General features: G+C 33.9%; 1 pseudogene; it reads right to left on the bottom strand.

Moving 5' to 3' along the window:
• Positions 1-8,225: 8,225 nt before the first annotated feature.
• The window catches only part of LOC138171313 (peroxisomal coenzyme A diphosphatase NUDT7 pseudogene), a 39,841-nt pseudogene continuing 24,271 nt past the window's right edge, over positions 8,226-23,795 (bottom strand).

The following is a 23,795-nucleotide window of genomic DNA, read 5'->3' as shown; positions in this document are numbered from 1 at the left end:
AAGTAGGTGGGGAAGAGGAGAAGACAGGGGATGATAGAAGGGAGGACAGATTATGGGAGAGGTTTGTTAGAAACAAATTATTTTGAAAAGGGACAGGGTCAAAGTAGAAAATAGAATTAGTGTGGGGCTGGAATAGGATGGAGGGAAATATAATTAGTCTTTCAGAATATAACTACTAACTACATATGTATAGCCTATATTGAATTCCTTGTCTTCCCACTGAGGTTGGGTAAGGAGGGAAGAAGGGAAAGAATCTGGAAATAAAAATTTTAATAACAAATGATAAAAGAAATTGTTTTTTACACACACCTGGGAAATAAGATATTTAAGCACTGGGGTATAGAATTCCATCTTGCCCTACTAGAAAGTTGGGGGGAGTGGTTGGGGAGGATATAAGAGAGATCAGATTGGGGGAAGGTGTATTCAGTAGGCTCACTATCTTGGAGTGGGAGGTAGGGGAGAGACAGGGAGAAAATTTGTAACTCAAAATCTTGTGGAACTGAATGTTGAAAATTAAAAATAAATTTAAAAATAAAAATTCAGGAATAAAAACTAAGAAAAGTTTGTCAAACTGAAAGGAGGATACAAAAGCTAACTGAAGATAGTGATTCCTTAAAAATTAGAAATAGGCATGTGCAAGCTAGTGACTGTACAAGACACCAACAATCATTCAAACAAAATGAAAAAGAATGAAAATAATGGAAAATACTTCATCTGAAAGATAACTGACCTGGAAAATAGGTCCAGCAGAGATAATTTAAGAATTATTGAACTACCTGTGTCATCATTTTAAAAAGAGCTTGGGCAACATTTTACAAGAAGTTATGAAGGAAAAATGCCCTGGTATTCCCTGGAACCAGAGCATAAAATTGTCATTGAAAGAATGTACTTGTCACCTCCTGAAACATCCCAAAATGAAAACTCTTAGGAATGTTGTAGACAAATTCCAGAATTATCCAATCAAGGAGAAAATACTGCAAGCAGTCAGAAAGAAACAATTCGAAGATCAAGAAGTCAATATTTAGGATTACAGGATTTAGCATCTTATACATAAAAGGATCAGAGGGCTTGGAATATGGTATTCCAGAAGGCAAAGGAGCTTGGATTACAATGAATTAACTATTCAGGAAAATTAAGCATAATCTTTCAGGAGAAAAGATAGACATTCAATGAAATAGGGAATTTCCAATCATTTCTGATGAAAAGAACAGATATGAATAGAATATATGATCTCCAAACATAAGACTCACAAGAAGCATAGATTGGTTAACAGGAAAGAAAATAAAAAAATAAACATCTTATTCAATAATGTTGATTTGAACTGTTTACATCCCCACACAAGAAGGTGATACTTTTGATTCCTGGGAACTGAATCTTTATTAGGGCATTTAGAAGGGGTAGACATAGATAGTGTGGATATAAATTGAACTTGATGTGATGATATAAAAAAAATAAGTAATTATAAAAGGCTTGTACTGGGAGAAGAGGAAAGGGGACACAAAACAGGCTAAATTACATTACCTGAAGAGGCATACAAGATCTATTACAATAGAGGGAAAGAAGGGAGCAGATTGTGCAGTGTTTGAACATTAATCTCCTCTGAAATGCCTGAAAGAGGGAATAACATTCATACTCAGTAGGGGATAGATATTTATCTAACCCTATAGAGAAAGGGGAGAGGAAAGGGAAAAGAAAATGGAGAGGGTAGATAGAAGGGAGGGCAGAAGTAATAGGAGTAAAGGTAAACAAAAGGGAGTGCATTGACAAAAGGGATGATAGATTGAAGGAGGCTGTGGTTAAAAACAAATCACTGGTGAGGAGGGGCATGGTGAAAGGTGAGAGAAAAATATAAATATTGTGAAAATAGGATGGGGGGAGGGTACTGTGACATATGACTTCAAAGCCACAAGTTCCCCAACCCTGGCACAGTAGATTAAAAAACAAAATCCTTCAATAGTTTATTTACAAGAAATACATCTGGAATACAGAGATATACACAGAGTAAAGGTAAAAGGCTGAAGTGGAATATATTATGCTTCACATGAAGTAATAATAAAGGCAGGTGTAGAGGAAGTAGGTGGTGCAGTGAGTAAAGCATGGGCCCAGAGTCAGGATGACCAGAGTTCGGTTCCTGCCTCAGACACTTAACACCCACACAAAAACTAGCTGCATAACCTTGGGCAAGTTACTTAATGCCAATTGCCTCCCAAAAGGCAAAAAAAAAAGGCAGGTGTAGCAATACTGAACCTGTGAGAAAGTCAAATAAAAGAAAATCGGCCTAATTAAAAGATATATGAAAGGAAATTGCATATTTCTAAAAGGTACCATAAGCAATGAAGCAATATCATTACTAAACATATATGTACCAAGTGTTACAGCATGAAAATTCTTAGAGAAGTTACGTGAGTTACAGGAAGAAATAGACAGCAAAAAAACACTAATGTGGGACCTCAACCCCCCCCTCTCATAACTATATAAATCTAATCACAAAATAAAAAAGAAAAAATTTCAAAAGGTGAATAGAAATTTAGAAAAATTAGCTATAGTAGACTTCAGGAGAAAATTGAATGGGGGCAGAAAAGAAATATACCTTTTTTTCTGAGGGTTATATGGCATCTACAAAAAATTAACCATGCATTAGGAAGGAAATCCTCACAATTCAGTACAGAAAGGCAAACATATTAAACAAATCCTTTTCAGATCATGGTATAATAAAAATTACGTGTGAAAAAGGGCCATGTAAATTAATTGAAAACTAAAAGATATAATCCTAGAGAATGAGTGGGTCAAACAAGAAATTGTAAAACCGGTCAGTAATTTCATCAAAGAGAATGTCCATAATGAGACAACATACCAAACTTATGGAATACAGCCAAAGCAGTTCTTAGGGGAAATTTTGTATCTCTAAATGCTTACGTGAATAAAACAAGCAATGAGGATATTAATGAATTGGCCATACCAGTAAAATGCTAGGAAATTATATTAAAATCCGCAATTAAATACCAAATTAGAAATTCTGAATATCAAAAGATTAATAAAATTCAAAATAAGAAAACTATTGAAGTAATGGCCAAAACTAAGAGCTGGTTTTATAAAAAAAAATAAAATATAAATTTTTGGTTAATTTTATTTAAAAAATAAAAGAAAGAAGAAAACCAAATTACAAATATCAAAAATGAAAAGGGTGAATTCACCATCAATGAAGATGAATTGAAAAAAAAATAGAAGCTGTTTTGCCCAACTGTATGCCCCCAAAATCAGATAATTTAGTGAAATGGATGAATATTTACATAAATAGAAATTTTCCCTGATTTACAGAAGAACAAAATACTTAACCCCATTTCAAAAAACACATTTAATTGGTCATCAATGAACTTCTTAAGAAAAAATCTCCAGGGTCAGGTAGATTTACAAATGAATTTTATGAAATATTTAAAGAACAATTAATTCCAATACTGAAATGTTTGAAAAAATAAGCAAAAAAAAAAAGTCCTACCTAATTTTTTTTTATAAGACAAACATGGTGCTGACACCTAAACCAGAAAAAGCCAAACAGAAAGAAAGGTATATACACATTTCCCTAATAAATATTATTGTAATTTTTTATGAGAATATAGATTACAGCAATTTGTCACCTTGATAATTCACTATGACCAGGTGGGATTTCTATTGGGAATGCAGGACTAAGTCAATTCTAGGAAAACTTTCAGCATAATTGACCACATCAATAGAAAAGATTAATAGAAATCATATGATTATCTTAGTAGATGTAGAACAAGATTTTGATAAAATGTAGCACCCATTCCTATTAAAACCACTAGAGAGCATTGGAATAACTGGAGTTTTCCTTAAAATGATATATAATATCTATCTAAAATAATCAGCAAGCAGTCCATGTAATGCAGATAAGCTAGTGCCTTTTTTTCAATAAGATCATGGTTAAAGAAATGATTCCCATTAATACCATTATTATTTAATATTATACTAGAAATGCTAGCATTAACAATTAGAGAAAAAGGAAATTGAAGGAATGAGAATAGACAATAATGAAACAAATATATTATTCTTTGCTGGTTATATGGCAATTTACTTAGAGCATTCTAAAAAAATAAAATAAAAAAACTACTAAATACAGTTATCAACTTTAGCAAAGTTGCATGATATAAGATTTTAGGATTACAGGATTTAGCATCTTATACATGAAAGGATCTTGGAATATGGTATTCCAGAAGGCAAAGGAGCTTGGATTACAATGAATTAACTATTCAGGAAAATTGAGCATAATCGTTTAGGGAAAAAGATAAACATTCAATGAAATAGGTAATTTCCAATCATTCCTGATGAAAAGAACAGATATGAATAGAATAAATGATCTCCAAACATAATACTCACAAGAAGCATACTTATAAATCATTCACATTTCTATATATTAAAATCAAAGTCCAGCAGCAAGAGAAAGAAAGAGAACTGCCATTTAAAATAATGTAAATAATATAAAAATTGTGGAGTCTGCCTGCCAAGAAAATTGTAGGAATGATATGAAGAAAATAACAAAACACTTTCACACAAATAAAATCAGATGTGAATATTTGGAAAAATATCTGTTGCCCATGGGGAGGCTGAGCTATGTAAGAAACATGATAATTCTACCTAAATTGATTTACTTTTACAATGGCATACCTATCAAACTATCAAAAATTATTTTATAGAGCTAGAAAAAAATAACAAAATTCATTTCGAAGTAGAAAAGTTCCAGAATATCAAAGTAATTAATGGAAAGAAATTTAAGGAAGGTGGCCTAGCCATAAGAGATTTAAACTGTATCACAAAGCAACAATTATCAAAAGTACTTGATATTGGCTAAGAAATAGAGTGGTAGATCAGTGGAATGGGTTAGGTTCACAAGATAGAGTAGTCAATGACTACAGTAATCTTCTCTCTGATAAACCCAAGGACTCTACCTTCTGGGATAAGAACTTATTATTTGAAAAAAAGAATTGCTGGGAAAATTTGAAAATAGTATCACAGAACCTAGACCAATATAAGCAACCAACATATACCAAGATAAAGTCAAAATAATTACATGATTTAGATATAAAGGCTGATAGTATAAGGAACTGGGAGAGCAAAGAATAGTTTACCTGTAAGATCTATGGAGAAAGGAAAAATTTATGATCAAATAAGAGATAGAGGAAATTATGAAATGCAAAATTAAGAGTTTTGATTACAGTAAATTAAAATAAAAATGTTTTTGCCCAAAGAAAGCCAATGCAACCAAGACTAAAAGGGAAAGAGAAAGCTGGGAAATAATTTTTAGTCACCATCTCTGATAAAGGACCCATTTCTAAAATTTAGAGAGCATTAAGTCAAATTTGTAAGACTACAAATCATTCCCCAATTGATAAAATGTCAAAGAATATGAACAGGTAGTTTTCAGATGAAGAAATTAAAGTGTCTATCATGATATGAAAAAATGTTCTAAAGCACTATTGATTACAGAAATGTAAATTAAGGCAACTCTGAGGTACCACATCACACTGATCAAATTGGCTATCTTGACAAAAGAGGATAATAGTAAATATTGGAGAAACTGTGGGAAGATTGGAACACTAATGCATTGTTGGTTGAGTTGTGAACTGATCCAACCATTTTGCATAGTAATTGGAATTATGCCCAGGGGGCTATAATACTGTGCATTTCCTTTGATTCAGTAAGATCAAAGAGATCTCTACCCCAGTGTTATGGGAATGGAAATTTAAGATCTTCCTTTCCCCTAGGTCCTTTGATGAGCTTAAGTTCACCTGGAGCCCATGGTAGGAGGCTTGATTTTTCAGGAATGCTTTTTGATTGGGCAGTGGGTGGAGAGGGTTTTTACATTCTCTGAGCCAGGAAAAGGCTATATAAACCCTGATGTGAGGCTTTGTTTTGGGGCTTCCTTTGAGAAGGGTTGTGTAATTTGACCAGATAAGCCTCTGGGCATCCATTGAGAGCCCCCCAGCTTTGAAAACCTAGATGTTGGTGCTTCCCTCTCTGGTAACTGTGACTAGGTATGGATGTAATCATCTGACAGTTTGAGGCATGTCTGCTTGAAATGTTTCTCTGTCTTCTTGCAACTTCTTCTTGTAACTTGTTTGTATTCTCTGAAGTTCAGGGTGCTGACCTTTTTCCCTTGAACTAGGCGAATGACATATGTTTGATTAAAGCAAGATTGTTAACCCATTTGGAGTTGCTTTCCTTTAGAAAACAGATCTAAGAATCTATGTTGGCAGTCACCCTGGGTATGGTGGGGTGCTTGCTGTTACAAGTGGCATTATGAACAGGATCTACAGACTAAAAGAAAAGTATGAGGTCTGGGATAATAATTTGTTCCCAGTTGTGGTAGCTGTGACTTTGTGGAGCCATGGGACAGGAGAGAACGGCTTGCATGTTGACTTTACTGAGATGAGAGCAGGAATGGTGAGCTGCCTGGATCTGGACTGGGGCAGAAGCCAGGAGTGGCTGCCTCCTGGGTGAGGAGAAGGAACCCAGGAGTTCAGAATTCAGCCACTGGACAATATAAGCACTGTGCAACAAGGCAGGATCACTGAATATGTTTTCTTGCTGCATCCCACAATTTGCGACCTGGGGGAAGATGGACCTGTGTCTATGATGGGTGGGATGAAGTGCCATGGACCCCAAAGCAGTATGGGGGAAAGGACAACTCCTCCCCCCCAAGAGAACTGTTTTTGGGCATTTTTATTTTCAATTGAAGAGATGCACCTGCAAGGTATTTTGTGTTTGTTTTAGGCCCTGTGGCCACTTTTGTAATGACTTGTCATGTTATGTATCTTGCAAATGTGATGTCTCTATTTTGTGAGGATTATGTTATTCCTTAAGAGATGTTCATGCTAATTGAAATGTAAATTGCCTATGCTATGGGCATGAAAGATTTTGGGGCCAAATATTATGGGAATGGGAATTTAAGACCTTCCCTGCCCCTAGGCCATTTGATAGACTTAAGTGCACCTGGAGCATGTAACAGGAAGCTTGCTTTTCTGGAATGTTTTTGATTGAGCATATTTTCCTTTAGAAAAGCAGAACTAAGAACCTGTGTTGGCAGCGCCCTGGGTATGGTGGGGTGCTTGCTGTTATACCCAGAAAGATCATAAAATAGGAAAAATGATTCTCATATAATAAAATATTTACAGCAATTCTTTTTGTGATGACCAAGAATTGGAGATTGAGGGGATGCCCCTCAATCCTGGAATGACTGAACAAGTTGTGGTATATGAATGTAATGGAATACTATTTTTCCATAAGAAGTTATGAGCAGGCATATTTCAGAAAAAAAAAAAAAACTTGGAAAGACTTACATGAAGTGATGCTGAGTCAAGCGCGCAGATTCAGTAGTACATTGTACACAATAATAGTAACACTGTGGGATGATCAAGTTTCATAGACTTAGCTCTTCTCAGGAATGCAACGAGCTAAGACAATTTAAAAAGACTCAGAATGGAAAATGCTATCAACATCCAGAGAAAGAATTATGGAATCTGAAGGTTGATTGAAGCATACTATTTTCTTTTTTTTTCTTTCTCATGGTTTTATTTTTCCCTTTTTTTCTGATTCTAGTTTCACTGCATGACTTATGTGGCAATATGTTTAATATATTGTACAAGAATTGTCTATGTCAGATTGCTTGCTGTCTTGGGGAGGGGCAAAGGGAGGAAAAGAAAAAAATTTAGAACTCAAAATCTCGTAAAAGTGAATGTTGAAAACTAAAAATTAATTATTTTTTTAAAATAGTAAGTGCAATTGATAACTTAAAAATTAAGCTCAGACTGGGAAAATATATTGCCACAATATACCCTAATTCTCTGAATATAATCCTTCAGAGTTACCTGAAAGTTACTGGAGGTCTTATTGATTCCCTTATAGTTTAACAAGGAACCTTCAACATCAAAGCATAGTAAGATGACCAATTTTTAAATTCAGTCACCAATTTCCCTTTTTCTTTACATTTTTCAGTTCAGTAAACATTTATTAAGCATCTATTTGAATGACACGGAGCTTGGCATTGGGGATACAAAGATGAAAAACTTAATCCGTAAAGTTGTCAATTTAAGCTTTCAAGAAGCCTATACTATAATTTAACCCAAACATCAAATATAGTGCCAGGAGGAGAAGCTTTTGTCTGAGAGTCAGTCTGGTACAAGAATAAGCACCTGGGTATATCCATGTCTGGATCATAACTTGCTCTTGAAGGTTCTGTGTATCTTCACAAAGTATTTCTCAGAGGATGAAATGAGATCATTGGGGTAATATTCAACATCAGAGGAAGGTTGCTTTTGCAAAATAATGAGTGCAGTCAGCAGTGCAAATCTTACTGTCAAACCCCAGATTCTATAGGTTGATTGATTGGGGAAATCCAGGTAGCCAAAGCAATGAATGTGACAACAATAACCAAAAACAGTCTAGTGAAAGACATGGTGTGAACATGCATTCAGGAAATACTCTAAAGGCACAAGGAACACCTCTCTTACTTCATGTGGATTAGACTGAATGTAGAAAGAACTGTCTGCAAATCCCATAAGTAGGGTTTTCATGGTACCATTCTTGTTTTCATATGGCAAAAGATAACACATTATTTCTACTTGGTGTGGCTGAAGTCCTGAAGTTCCTCCTGAGGTTCCTGAAGAGCTGAGATTATTTCATTTATATCTCCTCACTCACTCTTTTCCCCTCAGAAGAACATTTTCCCCAGCAAGGTACCTAAATTTTTTAATCTGACTGTGAAGAGCCGATAAATCTTTCCTTCTTTAAAGAACAAAGGTAGTAGGAAAGAGTATTAAGTTGATAACCACTTGGAAAACTTGGATGCAACACCATACTTTCTTAAGCAGGGCTTAGCAGTATCCCTACTCAAATCTTTGTTTGAGGCCCTCCTCTTCAGCCATAGTTTCAAATTGCATCTGTATTTGTCTTGGTACTTGTCCTGACCTCTGATACATATGCCTTTTGTATCCCCTATTTGACTACAAATTTTTTTAGCTAAGGTTTCTTTAATGTCTCCACATAATGTTTGACCTACCACTAGGCATTAAAAAAAATAATGACAAGCCTAGAAACGATACATAAGAACAGATCAGGGCTTTATAACCTAAGAGTGGCAGAGCTGTCAGGGTCTTTTATACTCACTTTAAGAGGTATACAAATTAGTATCTCCAATAACAGAGGATTTTAAACATTTTATGTATGTCATGGATCCCTTGTAAATGGCATCTGGTGAAGCTTGTGAATCCTTTTTCAGAATAATTGTAATCATGAAGACTTTTTTAAATCCAGGCTCAAATACCACCCCTGTGACCTTGAGCAATCCATTGTCTGCTTCAGTTTCCTCATCTGTAAAATGGAGTAATAACCACACCTCCCTTGAAAGGGTTGTTGTGAGAATCAAAGGAGACATTTGTATGGTGTTAAGCACAGTGCTAAACAAATAGTAGACACAACATGTTTTTTATATTACTTTTATTGAGCCTATTTCCTCATTTGTAAAGTAGGAATAATAGCACCTACCTCCCACAGTTGAGGATCAAACGAGATGTACAGCACTAAGTACAGTGCCTGGCCCATAGTAGGTGCAATAGAAATGACAGTTATTATTATTGTTTTGTTGTTGTTATTGTTATTATAATCATTCAGTCTCATTTTCCCAAAATTAAAAAAAAAAAACATAACAACAGCATCTACCTCTCAGGGTTGTTGTGAGGATTAAATGAGAAAAAAACATGCAAATCACTTCACAAACTTCTAGGTGCTATATAAATGCTATTATTATAAAATACATAGGGTTATAAAAGAAACCAACTGAACACAGTTTTCAAAATGCATTAAACAACAGAAACAAAATGTTCCTAGCCCCAACTTCTTAAGTCCTTCCCTACAAAGGTCTTTGAAGTGTTACATTGTCTGGGTCAAAGTTCCCAGGCTCTACACGGGTTACAGTCCTAGGGGGAGGTCCTGAGGGGTAGAGGGAATAAGAAGCCTGGAGGAGACAGTGGGACCTGGATTCATATTCCAGAGAGCTAGTCTCCATATCATCATCCTCTGTACTGTAAGCAGCAAGGCCGTCGGCGCTGCAGCCTGCCCTGGGCTGTCTCCTGGTTCTGACAGGATCCTAGCTGTTGCTCTTGGGACAGCCTGGTTAGAGAAGAGTAGGAACCCCCACAGTGGGACTCCTAACCCAGACTGAGACTAACTCTCCCAGCTTGGGCCTCACCATTGCCACTCCATGGGCTGCAACTACTTGCCAACTCCTTCCAGGTACCATACTTTTAACTCTTTCTAGAAGAAAAAATAAATCTACATAGGCAGGATAGTACAAAGTTTGGAGTATTAAAGATTGGGGAAAAATAGTTACATTGGTGAAACTTCTAGTTTTTATTCAAGTTTATACCAAAACCATTTTCAGAAGTGCAACTAAGCTTATAACATAGGTTTATCTTCATCAGAATGCAAAACATGTATATATAAAAAAAAAAGTTTGGGCATTTTTTTTTTCTGACAGCATGCCTGGAAGTATGTTTCCACTGGGTAAAGGGGAAGTAATAAATCTAATAAATAAATTTATATATTGAGAATTGGAAATTTTGGAATCACAGAAATTCACAGATGGAGATGAAATACTATAAGATGACCTTGCACAGATGACATGTGAAATTAAGAGATTTATCCAAGTAATGGAGATGTATGTTTCAATTATCTGGGAACTTTCCTGATTTAAATTCTACTAAAAACCTATAACATTGATTGTTTATTTTTTTGTGTTTCAGTGAAGACTAAGGGGGAGGGCTTCTTAGAATAATATTTTTAAATGAATAACATAAAGCACATCAGACCAAATAAAATGGAAATAGATTAAAATGTAATTTTTTTTCTAATCCAAGACCATGGATTCTGATATCTATATATATTCTCCTTGGGTTTCCATGTACACCCCAGATTAAGAGTCCCCAACCTAGGGTATAACAATTGTTCTATTTAATATCCAATATTCATAGTATATTTAATACACAATATGATACATAGTTTCATAACAAAGATTTAAATATGTCAAAAATTGTGAATTTAAAACACAATCACATTAACAAATTATAACCAGAGTATTAAAAAAAATTTCTAAGATTTATTGTATAATGGAATTAATTTTTTCTCAATGAATCATCCCACCATTAAAATGGATGCTTGCTTATATTGTCAAATTGACCACCAGAAGTTGGCTTAAGCTAGAAAATAGCTAGAAGTATAGTATAAAAGTCAGCGTTTATTGATTATACACTACTTTAAGTTTATTTGAGCTTATAATTTATAAAACACAGAAAATAGTATGGCAGATACTAGAGGAGAAAGTGGAGTCTGAATAAGGAAACTCTGTCTCCAATTTCTGTATGAGAGACATACTGACTATGTACTCTGGGTAAGCCATATGATTTTCTTTCAGTGTCCTAAGCATCTCTCTAAGACTGGCTAGGTTACAGAAAAGCTTCTTCTTCATTGGTAGAGGTGACTTCATTAAAACAATGAAATCACAAATATGCTAAACATAGTTCGTAAACAATGTGTATAGAGAAATTGTACTGGATTTAGACTCAAGCTGCCTTGGTTCAAATTCTCAATTTCGTCACATGTGAAATTGTTGGTATTGGTTAAGTCATTTAAAGTTCTCTTTACCTACCTAATGAGAACGTTAAACTGGATTGTTTCCAAGATTCTTTCTGTCTCAGAAAGGAATCTTAAGAGCAATCCTATAATATTAATTAGGTTAAATATTATCACCATCCCCCTATTCCATATGAGGGTACTTAGGACTAGGACAGTTAAGTGACTTACCCACAATTGCATGGCTAGTTATTAGAAGAGTTGTGGATTGAACCCTCATCACACTGTTTTGCCTTTCTTGTAAAAGCCAGCCCATAAACTTTGTCCAAGTTCGTGGATGCCAAAGAAATACAAATGATGATCTAGGGGTTCTTCTTAGAAGTTACTGAGACTGCCATCCCAATTGTTTACATCCCAAGGTCAGTTGTTCTGTAAGATGGACAGATTTGTCCAGTGAGGTGGATGAATGGATAGTGGATAAATGTATAGTTCACGCTGCCAAGCCAGCTTTCTTGGTGGACTGTGTATTTCTGAATAAGTTTCTCAATAGAAGCAGCACCTTACCATAAATCAAGGGGGAAAAAATATATTGACCACTTACTGTATGCAAAGCACTGGGCTAAGTAAGCAGTGGAGATGAACCTAGAAAATCAAGACAGTTGCTGTTCTCACAACATATATAGGTTTCAGCTGCAAATAATATAGAGCGGGTCCTTATGGTACTTAATGTGCAGTGGCAAAGCAAATGTAATGTATTTTCTTTAATATCATTTCAATTTATAAAAACATATTTATTTCTCTTGAAACATTTGGGGTGCCAGGTGTGTTATTGGAAAGAGGTTTCTTTCGCGAAGATTTTCACTAACAGTTATTTCTGTGAATGGGGCTGTAACCTGTAGTTAGGTATTGGGTTATCTCTTCACAAAGGTATCTTTCCCAGACTATGACTGCCAGGATCAGACAAGAAGTAATGGCAGTAGTCTAAAGGGTATAAATATTTTGGGGGTTCTTCTGGTCAAGATCTGAACTGTCTTCATAGGGATCTTAGGGAAGGTGGTGGTGAAAGTGATTTGACCTATCTACCACAGGCCACCTGAATATAGCCTCAGAGTTCCTTGCTTCTTCACTATGCTGGCTTCCTAGGACAGAGGAAATATGTATGCTACATTATTTTGTTTTAACAAGTTTTGCCATAGATGATTACAAAGTGATCTAAGGCCACAGAAATTCTTCGTGTTTTCATTTAAGAAAGAAAAGATTCACATCAGAACTCACCTCTAACCTTTCAAGTTATATAAATTGAGAATCAAAATGTTACATGAATTCATTTCCATCTATTATAGCATGACATAACCTTTACCTTTCTTTAATCTTAATAATTTCTCCTAAACTTGTATACTGTGAAGTGGTAGGTTCTTTGTTTGGGGTTAGGATTGCTGGTTTGTTTTATTTTGTTTTTGGGCAGATGCAGAGGAGAGAGCTAGAAACACCACAAAACAGAGACAGCATATTGAAAGTATAATTAGGCTCTTCGCTCCATACCATCATCCCTCTGTGGACAAAAGCATATTCTCTCTCTCTGCTGTGTTTCAGCTCAACTTATTGGAAGGAGTAAAAAAGCTTTTGAAGTTCTGAAACCCGTTTATTAAAAGTTTTTATGTTTATTCATTTCCTGATGCACACCTTTTTCCTGGCATTTTACTCAACTAAGTGAGCTCTGAGAACCATTTGAATATTAATTTCATAAATTATTTATTGAGGATTTATGTCTTTTATTAATAATGCTTTGAAATTTGAACTTTATCTAACTCCCATACCCCCACAGTGCAATCCAGATAGAAAAGGAATGAACCAGCTACCCAGCTATCAGTGGCATTGTTGTTCTGTTTTGTTTTGCTTAGGTTTTCTCAAGATAGTTATAAAAATATTTTGTTTTCTGGACCTTTCCATAACAACTTATATATAAAGCAAAGCATGGTATGTATATATGCTGTGTGTATACATTTACACATGTGTGTATATATAGACGTATATACATATACACATACTATATATACACACATCTGTGTGTATATTCAAGTTACCATTATTGATTGATTCAGCTTCTCTCTGTCTCTACCTTAACCGTTTTTCTTTCTTTTTTTTGGAGGGGTGAAAAAATGATTGACTAAAGTATATAATTCTCATGACAGAAAAAAGTTAGTAGAAAGCAAGGGGTGTTTGAAATATGAGAAAAATGCCGAACAATGGAAGAGGGGTGTACTACACTCCAAAATGTAAATGCAAAGGCTTTTTTTTTTCTTTTTGAATCATATCAAACATTTCCTTCTGTGCCTTAAAAGTAATGTTCGCATTCCTTCTCCATGGACCTGACCAGAGAGATGGGAAAAGAAGTAACTCGTCATTACAGAGTAATGAAATCCATATAAGACCTGGAAGGGGGCCTAATAAGAGAAGACACAGGTGGAGGTATGGCAAAGGGAAAAGTAGGTCTTGCCGGGAATCAATTTTACTGTGGAATAAAACTTCATTTCTTTAGTTTGGATGCATTTCAAGTAAGTCAAGTCATTTTAAAATCATTCTATTTCTCAGAATTAATAGTTTGATGCTATTTGCCTAAGAACAGTAAGGCAGAACAAAAAAAAAAAAACAGGCTTATAAAAACAAAGTAGTCTAGTCTTCAAATACAAACCCTCAGGTGATGGCCAATGCTGTTTGCTTTTTGTGAATTTCAGGTTAAATGAATCAGGCAGTTAATAGAAAGTAATTCCTCCAGAGGCTGATTCTTCTAGAAAGAATTTTAACCAACAGAACAGAAATCCCACCTCCAGTATCCATTAAAAAGAGCTTAATCTCCCTCTCACAAACTTGTGTAATGGTTTTGGATAAAAATCGGAGTTTATAGGTAGTTCAGCTATATCAGGTCTGCATCTTTCAATGAGTGTTTCACCTCCAGGTTAATGTCAGGATATCACCCTCTATGCTTCTTAATGAGTTAGGGAATCAATATCACTGAAACTGCACCCATTAAAAAAGTGAAATGATTGTTTACTGTGGATATTTATGGCTGTGAAATTAATCTGCACTCTTTTATGGGTAGGACTAAGTACACTGTAATAGTACTATGTGTGTGTGTGTCCATGTGTGCATAGACTATACAATTATCCTCAATCATTGCTGTCCGATTAGAATATATCCTGTGGGATCAGAATTTTCAAATCAATGTATTGAAGTCATAATTCACTTATTTGCCTACTGTTGGTTAAGGATTTAATTACTTTTCTTGGAATTTCCAATACTTTAATCTTTCTAATTACCTGTTTTCTTTACAAAAATTATCTAGAATACTCAGGCTAACTGACGTCCACAGATATATCCCTCAAATCAAAGCCTGTGCCTTCCTATTATCTCTTGCACAATATTTCATAAATCAAAAAATCAATTGTTCTCCATCAAGATGTATAAACCACCCTATAAAAATAATATTTGATGGAGATTATAGGAACTAAAAGCATTCCAGTCAATAAGTGAAAATTAGTATTAAATATAGGTACACATATGTTTGTATACACACATGTATGCACATATACACACATATACACATGTATATATGTGTGTATGTAACCCTATCCTTCCCCCAAGGAATGTTAGTGTTTGGAATTTCTTCACTGCCTGACCATTCAGACCAACCTGTTTCTGAACTAAAATCTCCTCTATAAAATACACACAAAGTAGTGCAAGGAATTGCAGTGAAAGAGAATTTATGAACATCTGGACCACATATTTTTTCATTCCAATTGCTGTAATTGTTGGGAAAGCTTTCCTAACATCAAACATAAATGTTTGTCTTAGTAATTTCCATCCATTTCTTCTTTCCAAATCTGCCATGCAAGGATGAGATCTAGTCACTCCAATAAGACAACTCTTCTCATAATTTAAGTTATTATGATCCACCAGTTTGTTACTTGAGGAAAAAGACCTTCTTTTGCCTTTTTTGTATGGCCTGGGCTCGACACTGTGTCTGGACCATAATAGATGTTTTGTGAATATTTATTAACCAACTGATTCATACTCAATAAAATTACTCCAAGTTAATTGTGTTAACAGTAACAAAATTAATTAGGCAAAGAATACGTGGGTCTCTAAGTAAGCATGAGATTATCAATTTCTTAACCAGTTCTCTGTTTAACAAATGAAATAGGCTCCTTATTTAAGGGTAAATTACCTGACAGAGGAATTTGTTAAAGTAAGTAACTAGAACAAAAAAAAAAACCCCACAGCAACCAAGACTAGAAGGAAAACAGGAAAATGAGGAGGGGAAGGTAATAGTTATAGCAAGTCTCTCTGGTAACCTCATTTCTCAAATATATAGAGAAATGAATCAAATTTATTTTTTAAAAAAGAACCATTCCTCAATTAATAAATGGGTCAAAGGATATGATCAGGCAGTTATTTAGAAGAAAAAAAAACAAAGCTATTTATAGTCATGTAAAATGCTCTAGTTACTAATGATTAGAGAAATGCAAATTTAAAAAACTCTGAGGTAATATTTCATATCTCTCAGAGTGGCTAACATGACAGAAAAGAAAAATGGCAAATGCTAAAGGGGATTTTGAAAAATTGGGACAGTGATGCATTGTTGGTGGAGTTGTGAACTGGTCTAGTCATTCTGGAGGACAATTTAGAATAATGTCCATAAGCATTAAAACTGTGTACCCTTTTATCCAGAAATATCATTACTAGGTCTATCTCCCAAGAAAATCAAAGGAAAGGGACCCTGTTTGTAACAATATATACATATATATGAAAACTCTTTTTGTGGTGGCTAAGAATTTAAAATTTAGGCAATTGCCCATCAATTGAAGAATGGCTAAATAAGTTGTGGTATATGGTTTTGGTGGAATACTATTGTGCTGTGAGAAATAATGAGCAGGATGGTGTCAGATAACCTGGGAAGGCTCATATTAACTTATTCTAAGTGAAATGAGAAGAACTAGGATAAAATTGTACACAGTAACAGCAATAGTGTAAGTATGATCAACTGTGAGTGATATATCTGCTCTGATCAAGACAATGACATAAGACAAGTCTCATTGAAGATTGAAGTCTATTTTTGCATTTATTTTCAGCATGGCCAATATGGAAAAAATATTTTACATGATTTCACATGTGTAATTGATATAACATGACTTGCCTTTGCAGTGATTAGAAGAAGGAAGGAGAGAGAATTCGGGACTTATTTTTTTTTTGTTTTGAAAAATGTTAAAAATAAATGAATTTACTTAAAATAAATTAAGCAGCTAGAAAAAGTATTTTGACTGCTTTGAAATTTCCTATTCCCAGGAAAGGAAAGGAAAAATCATGTTGCAAAACAGAAAGGTTTCTGATATGTCTGATGGCAATTAGTGGATTTGTTTTAGTTTAAGTGCAGAATTAATCCTACAACACAATGCATTTCAAGAGTTCAAATAGGGTGCGGCTAGGTGGTGCAGTGAGTAAAGCAACCGGCCCTGGAGTCAGGAGTATGTTTGATTCCAGCCTCAGTCACTTAATACCCATACACACACACACACACACACACAAACCTAGCGGTGTAACCTTGGGTATGTTACATTTCCCCAATTGTCCCCAAAAAAAAAAAAAAAAAAAAAAAGAGTTCAAAGAAATAAAACATGAGTTCAAGGTTCTAGATGATTTATTGTGATGATGAAAGTAGCATTCAAAATTAGTGGAAATATACCCCGGTCCCTTATGGAGAAATGTGAGGGAGAAAGTAAGATAAATTATTCCTCTAGGCTCTCTATAATGCCTAGTTATCCTACATACAATAATTGGACTATCTGATCTAAACTTCATATGAAATGGACCAATTATGAAATGCAGAAAGAATCCAGACATTTGTAAGATTCAGAGAATTTTTCACCAGCACTGCCAAATGGGAAGGAAGATGAAAGTCCTTTACAAGACAGTTTTCATTACTTGTAATGTATAGCATCTTTAAATTGGTCTAATCCAACATACTACCTACCATTTGTACTGAATTTTAGGACTTAACTTTACATTGCTTGAGGCCAATATGATAACCATAATTCAAATATATCAAGATAATTTGATTTTAATAAATCAGAGAAGAGCTGTAATACTTAATCATTAGTTTAAACAAATTCTTAATAGTATTGATAATTTGTTTATGCTGAATCTTGTTTTTTACATTGAATTATTGATAGCCATACCAAGCGATACTTCCACTATATGCATTAATGAATGAGATAAAGTCAACTGTTCTGGCCAGTGATCTTGTGCTAACAACAATACTTTAATTAGCTTTCAGCAGAACTATATAGAAAACAATTGTAGTTCTTTCCCCTAGTCTTTATATAAGTTGTAGGAAAATTCCTAAGTTCAAAATGCTTTGGCAGTTTACATTCATCCAAAAATTAATCCAAAATTTTGGGCTGCCTTCCTTGTGTTTACTTTCACTAAGCCAATTAAAGTAAATATTTCAAAACTGAAGCTATTTAATCACAAACAATTTTAAATTATGGACAGGATTGAATTTCACAATAGAAAGAGAGGTATACTATTTTATAACTTAGGATGACACCATTGGGGAAGAGAAAATGGGAAACATATGTCAGAAGAACATTTGAATGAAGGAACATATAGAGAATATGTTTGACTAGGGTAAATCTTTTATCTCACATCACAGAGATGCTTGTATCACCTGTTGATATCACCTCCTTCTTTATGTTAGGCTTCTTCAGTGTGCAGCTGCTTTCTGCTGATGCTCTGTTGCTATGTGGTTTCACATAAGAAAAAGTCAGCTCATAACATCTTAATAGTGCCTGCCTTGAACTATAGACCAAATTTATCCATACCAATCCAGGTGCATAATGAAGAAGACTTGGGAAATTAGAGTGGTAGAAAGGAAAAGACAAATTCAAAAAAACAGGTTTTTCAAATGCCCAAATCCTGATTGGCATCTATATTATGACCCAGAATTTCAACTTCTGTTATACAACTGTACAGTTGACCTAAATCCTTTCCTAATAGTCCCAGAGATTAGACATACTGACATTAGAAAGAAGCTGGGTGAAATTTAAGTGAAGAGATTTTTAATACCCACAATATTCCTGTTTTCTTTGGGGCGATAACCAATTATAATCAAGCCCAAAAAGGATTAAGTAGAGCTGGTGAAGCTAGTGAAGTTTCCCTTCATTATTTTCCCCTACTTATGGTTACCACATGATGAGGCAAACTAAAGACTTTAATTTAGAGAGACAAATTTGACCTAATAAATAGGGATAAAAGAATGGTCAAATGGGTGCCACGACTGAAGTATGTGTAATAAACTTCTTCAAATTAAACAGAATATATTAAAAAGTTATGTGGAATAAAGAAGAGATGGATATAGCACCATTTAATGTGTATATTAAACAAAGATATTCCTGTGAGAAAACACTGTAATCATTTCATATGAATGGAAAATTGGGTGGATGACAATTTCTTGAGTGACAATGAAGCAATATTTTCATTTGAGTGTGCTAAAAACTACCTAAACAGAAAGAGAAAATCCATGAGTACTGTAGGAAACAAATCACAAGCCTGTACCACTGATACAGTACACTCTCCCTCCTTTAAAATATGAACCATTGACTAAACACATAATGTTCCAATCACTCAGCCCTTGATGCACATATGGTTCAATCTTAATATGGATTTATTTTGATGTGATTTGAAATTCAAAGATGGGTCTTAACGTTTTCTGTTAATTTAGAATATCTTAATTATTCAAAGATCTGTTGAATGTCCTTCTTACAGCAGAAGAGCTCATAATTCGTAGGTTCCTCTTAATTTTAATTTTATATTTATTTGTGAGGTCATAGTCTCCTCCTAAGTTGACCTCTTTAGATTACTTGGAATATTGCACTCAGTTCAGGGTGCCATATTTTAAGAATATCTTTAATTAACTGAAGAATATTCATAAAACAAATGACATAGTAAAGATGATAAAACATGAGGACAAGGAGAAAATGACACAGTAAAGGACTTTGACATCAAAACACATGAAGAAACAAGGGAAATTTAATCTAAAAAAAAGAAGACTTCCCAGAAAAAAAATATGATAGCTATATTTGAGTGTTTGAAGGCATTGTATTTGTTCTGTCCAAGAGTGTAAATAGAAATGAATTAACATTGTAAAAAAGACAATTTTGGATTTTATGTGTTGAAAAAAATTTCTCAATAATCAAAGCTATCCAAAAGTTCAGTTGTTCACCATGGCATGTAGAAGATTACCTTTTCCTGGAAATCCCAAAGCTCAGACTAAAAGAGTTGTTGCCAGGTATGTTGTAAAGATGATTGATATTCAGATACACATTGGAGAAGGATTCATGCTTAGAGAAGACTTCTTGATAACTGGAGACATTCAAAAAGTACAGCTGACAATCCTTGGAGGTAGTGGGTTCACACTCAAGAGAGATTTTCAAGGAGTGACTAACTCTACACACATGGTACATTATGCAGTGAGCCCTCTCATGAATGGAATTCTCTCTCTCCTCCTCCAGGCTAAAGAAAATCCCTCTTCTTCTTAAAAAAATGCAGCTCACCACCATCTTCTCTATGAAGACATTCATACCTGACACTCCACTTAGCTGTTAATAACCTTCTCTCCCAAATTAAATTTTATATAACTTCATAATTAGATGCTTTATTCTCTTTGTATACTGTATTAAGTGAGTTAACATATAAACACATTTGAAACCTTAAAGCCTTATTACATTTTATGTATGAATATGTGTGTATGTGTGTGTATAACTATTGCCCCAATTAGAAGATAAAAATCTTATAAATAGAGATTGTTTACTTCAGTGCATTTTTATTCCTAGCAGAGTGATAAGAACAGAGTAGGTATAAAACAAATTCTTGATGAAGATGATAATTATCATGGACATTTTTCTGTTACATTTTAATTGGAATTATTTTCCAAAAAAGCAATAGACTAGATGGCTGCTGAGTTACTACTTCACAAATCCTGTGATTATTAAAAAATACTGATTTCCTCATATTTACTTTCTCAGAGAGAATTTGATCTCTAAGACATTTTGCAATTTGTGATTTATGACATAATTGCAGATTTTCTATGACTTATTGACCCTAGAGTTTGGAAGTTTCAAATAGGCAAATTTTATTTTGATGTATGGAAAACAATTGCCCTCTGAGCTACCCTCCACATTAAAAGATGCAGTGCTATATGCTGGGCATAGGGATAGGATATTGACCCATCATATAGGTTTTGACTAAAGTAAAGGAACTTTATCTACACAGAGCAAATGTTCTATAATGTTGAACATTCAGAATCGATAATCTTTAAGAGACCTATATGTGTGTGTGTCTACATTAGCATTTAAATAGAACAGTGTTCCTTGTGGTATTGAAACCACCATACCCATTAAAAATAATATGGTAGAGTATGGCAATCAAACTTTATGGAAGTTTATATAGAATGGCATTGTTACGTAAGTTACATAAATCTTTTTTTCCAGATTCAGCAAATCTAGACCTATTTGATTCTTAATAAATTCAACAACAGTAAAACATTTATAATGAAAATATATTTTCAATAGTTTAACCTCAATTATAATTAATCTATTTACTTTTCACTTTAGAAAAAACTTTTTAAGCTTATTTTTGGTTTATATGTTTTGGGAACTAAATGACATATCAATTAAGTGACATTTAATAATTATGTTATTTGAATATAATCACATGATTCTATTATTTTAATATATAATTCTATTATCTATATAAAAGAAAACGATTTTATTGTTGTTATAATAATAATAGCTTTTAAATAGTGCTGTAAGTTTTATAAAACCTTTATATCTTATACAGTTTGATCCCTACAACAACTCTTTAAGGTAGGTACTATTATTATCCCCACTTTATACCTGAAGAAACTGAGGTCAAGAATGCTTAAGTGACTTTACCAGATTGCCATAGTAGTAGAAAGTTTCTTGAGGAAGGATTTAAATTCAGGTCTTACCTTAATAAGGATTTAAAAGTAATTAATGTTTACATCATAGAAAATGGAGAATGCAGAACATAATAGAGCTTTCTTCAACCCATTATCTAAAATGAAGATGATAACAATTTCTGACTTTAAAATATTAAGTTTCCTAGAAACTGAATGAAATAAAAGTTATACTTTAAATATAAAGGTTAATGGAATTAATTGATGTTCAATGTCACATTACACATATGTTACACACATTTTTATCCTTATCAGTATAAATACATATACATGTAGCTCATTGAATTTCCTAGCCTCTCGTTTCTGGTTGTTGGTTTTGAATCACTAATTTAGAAAACATAAATTGAATTAAAACAGTAACTCAATTCCACATAATATCAGTGGTTACATTTATTTTATTTTCATTTTCAGTTCCAAATTTTCTCTCTCCCTACAATCTTTTCCTAGTCATTGAGAAGTCAAGACAAAGGAAACTAAACTAAAGCTCACCTTAACCGTAATGACCAGGTAAATTCCACTCACATTGGGCCCTAATAAGCACTTTGTTCCTGTTGTTGTTTTTCTGTAATTTGGACACTCTTTATTTGTTTCCTTCCAACACACACACACACACACACACACACACACACACACACACACACTTTCGATCTTCCTTTTTCTCTCTTACTCCTCTCCATTTTCTTCTTTCCTTCTCATTGTCCTTGTCATCTTTCTCCTCTTCTCCCTTTTGCTAGTTATCAAAGTAACTGGATGGAGTGAAAGATATTGGGCTTGAATAAGATCTGAAGTTCAGCAATTTGTCAGGAATTCTTTATTTGTGACCCCATTAGATCCCAAATAAGAGGAATTCCTCAGGTTACTACATACTTGTTTCAATGTATAGGGACCCAATTTGACTATTGTTATAATCTAAATAGATATATCAATAACAATTTTAAAAAACTGAACACTTCCTCTGTACAAGAGTTTGTAATACAATTGGTGAATTATATATTTACTACGACAAGTTTTATTTAAGGCAGAATTTTGTAATAGCGAAAGATAAATATGGACAAATTACTACAGGCAAATTTGAAGCACATTCATCTTGATGCAACAAGAAAACCACTTCATGTGGTGTTAAAAGAACACATGGGCTTCATCATGGAATGATATTGTTCTATATTTCAGAGCTAGGAAATCATCTGCTAAGATACATGTATATGGGAGATGGGAATGAGAAATTGGAAAACAACAAATAGTACATTCACAGTTGAAATCTTTATTCCCTTCTCTAGAAATAAATAGTTAAATATTCTGGCAGACAATGAAATGAGATTATATTAGGACAAATCTTTCCTTGACAGATAATGTCCTCATTGATAAATTCACAAGTTTACTACCATTCACATGTATACAGGAAGAACAGAATACACTATAGGGTAAATAATATTTTTAATGTGATAGCCTCAAATCTCAAGCAGATTTCAAATTTAATATTAAACTTAACTTAAACAAATGTCTATTGGGGCATTTGATTATTTCTTACTATATTCAATCCAATTAATATGATTGATCTTATGAGATGCTTACAGAGGTCTAAATATCACAAAATTTAGCAGTTCATTATAAGGTTCTTGAGGGAAGGTAGTTACACTTTTCTCTTTTCATCTCTATCACCAAGCATGGTGACTGGAATATGCTAGGTGATTAATGAAGATTTTCTGAATTGAATTGAATTTGAATGTATCAGACAATGACAGAAAATGCTAGGTTTACCAAGCCTCTCTAGGCATGATAGCAGTGATGCCAAAACAGTATGGAAGTTAATGTGCTCATCAATACTAAACATCTTGTTGGCCCATAACCTTTTCTTTACCTTCTGAGCTCTCTCTCATTTTTCTCTTTCTTTTCAGTGTTTCTTCCAAGAAAACATTTTGAGAGTCTGAGGAATGTGTAAAGTTAATCTTTTGTTCTGATTTTCAATATGCCTATCTATAGGAGAAGAAAAATAGATGTGAAAGGATTTACTTGTTACTTCAAGCATTCCACCATTTTTTTCACAAGCTTTGATATTTCTGAATAATGAGAAACTTCTTTTTTTCTCTGATCAGTATATCATTCTCAAAGTTTGTCTCATCTACAG

This window comes from Petaurus breviceps, unplaced genomic scaffold, assembly GCF_028583685.1.
Source record: "Petaurus breviceps papuanus isolate PSGF00001 unplaced genomic scaffold, PetGlider_PUasm1.0 42, whole genome shotgun sequence".
In the NCBI taxonomy this organism is placed as follows: Eukaryota; Metazoa; Chordata; class Mammalia; order Diprotodontia; family Petauridae; genus Petaurus; species Petaurus breviceps.
The sequence above is the reverse complement of the archived record's forward strand: the minus strand, read 5'-3'. Positions and strand labels throughout refer to the sequence as shown.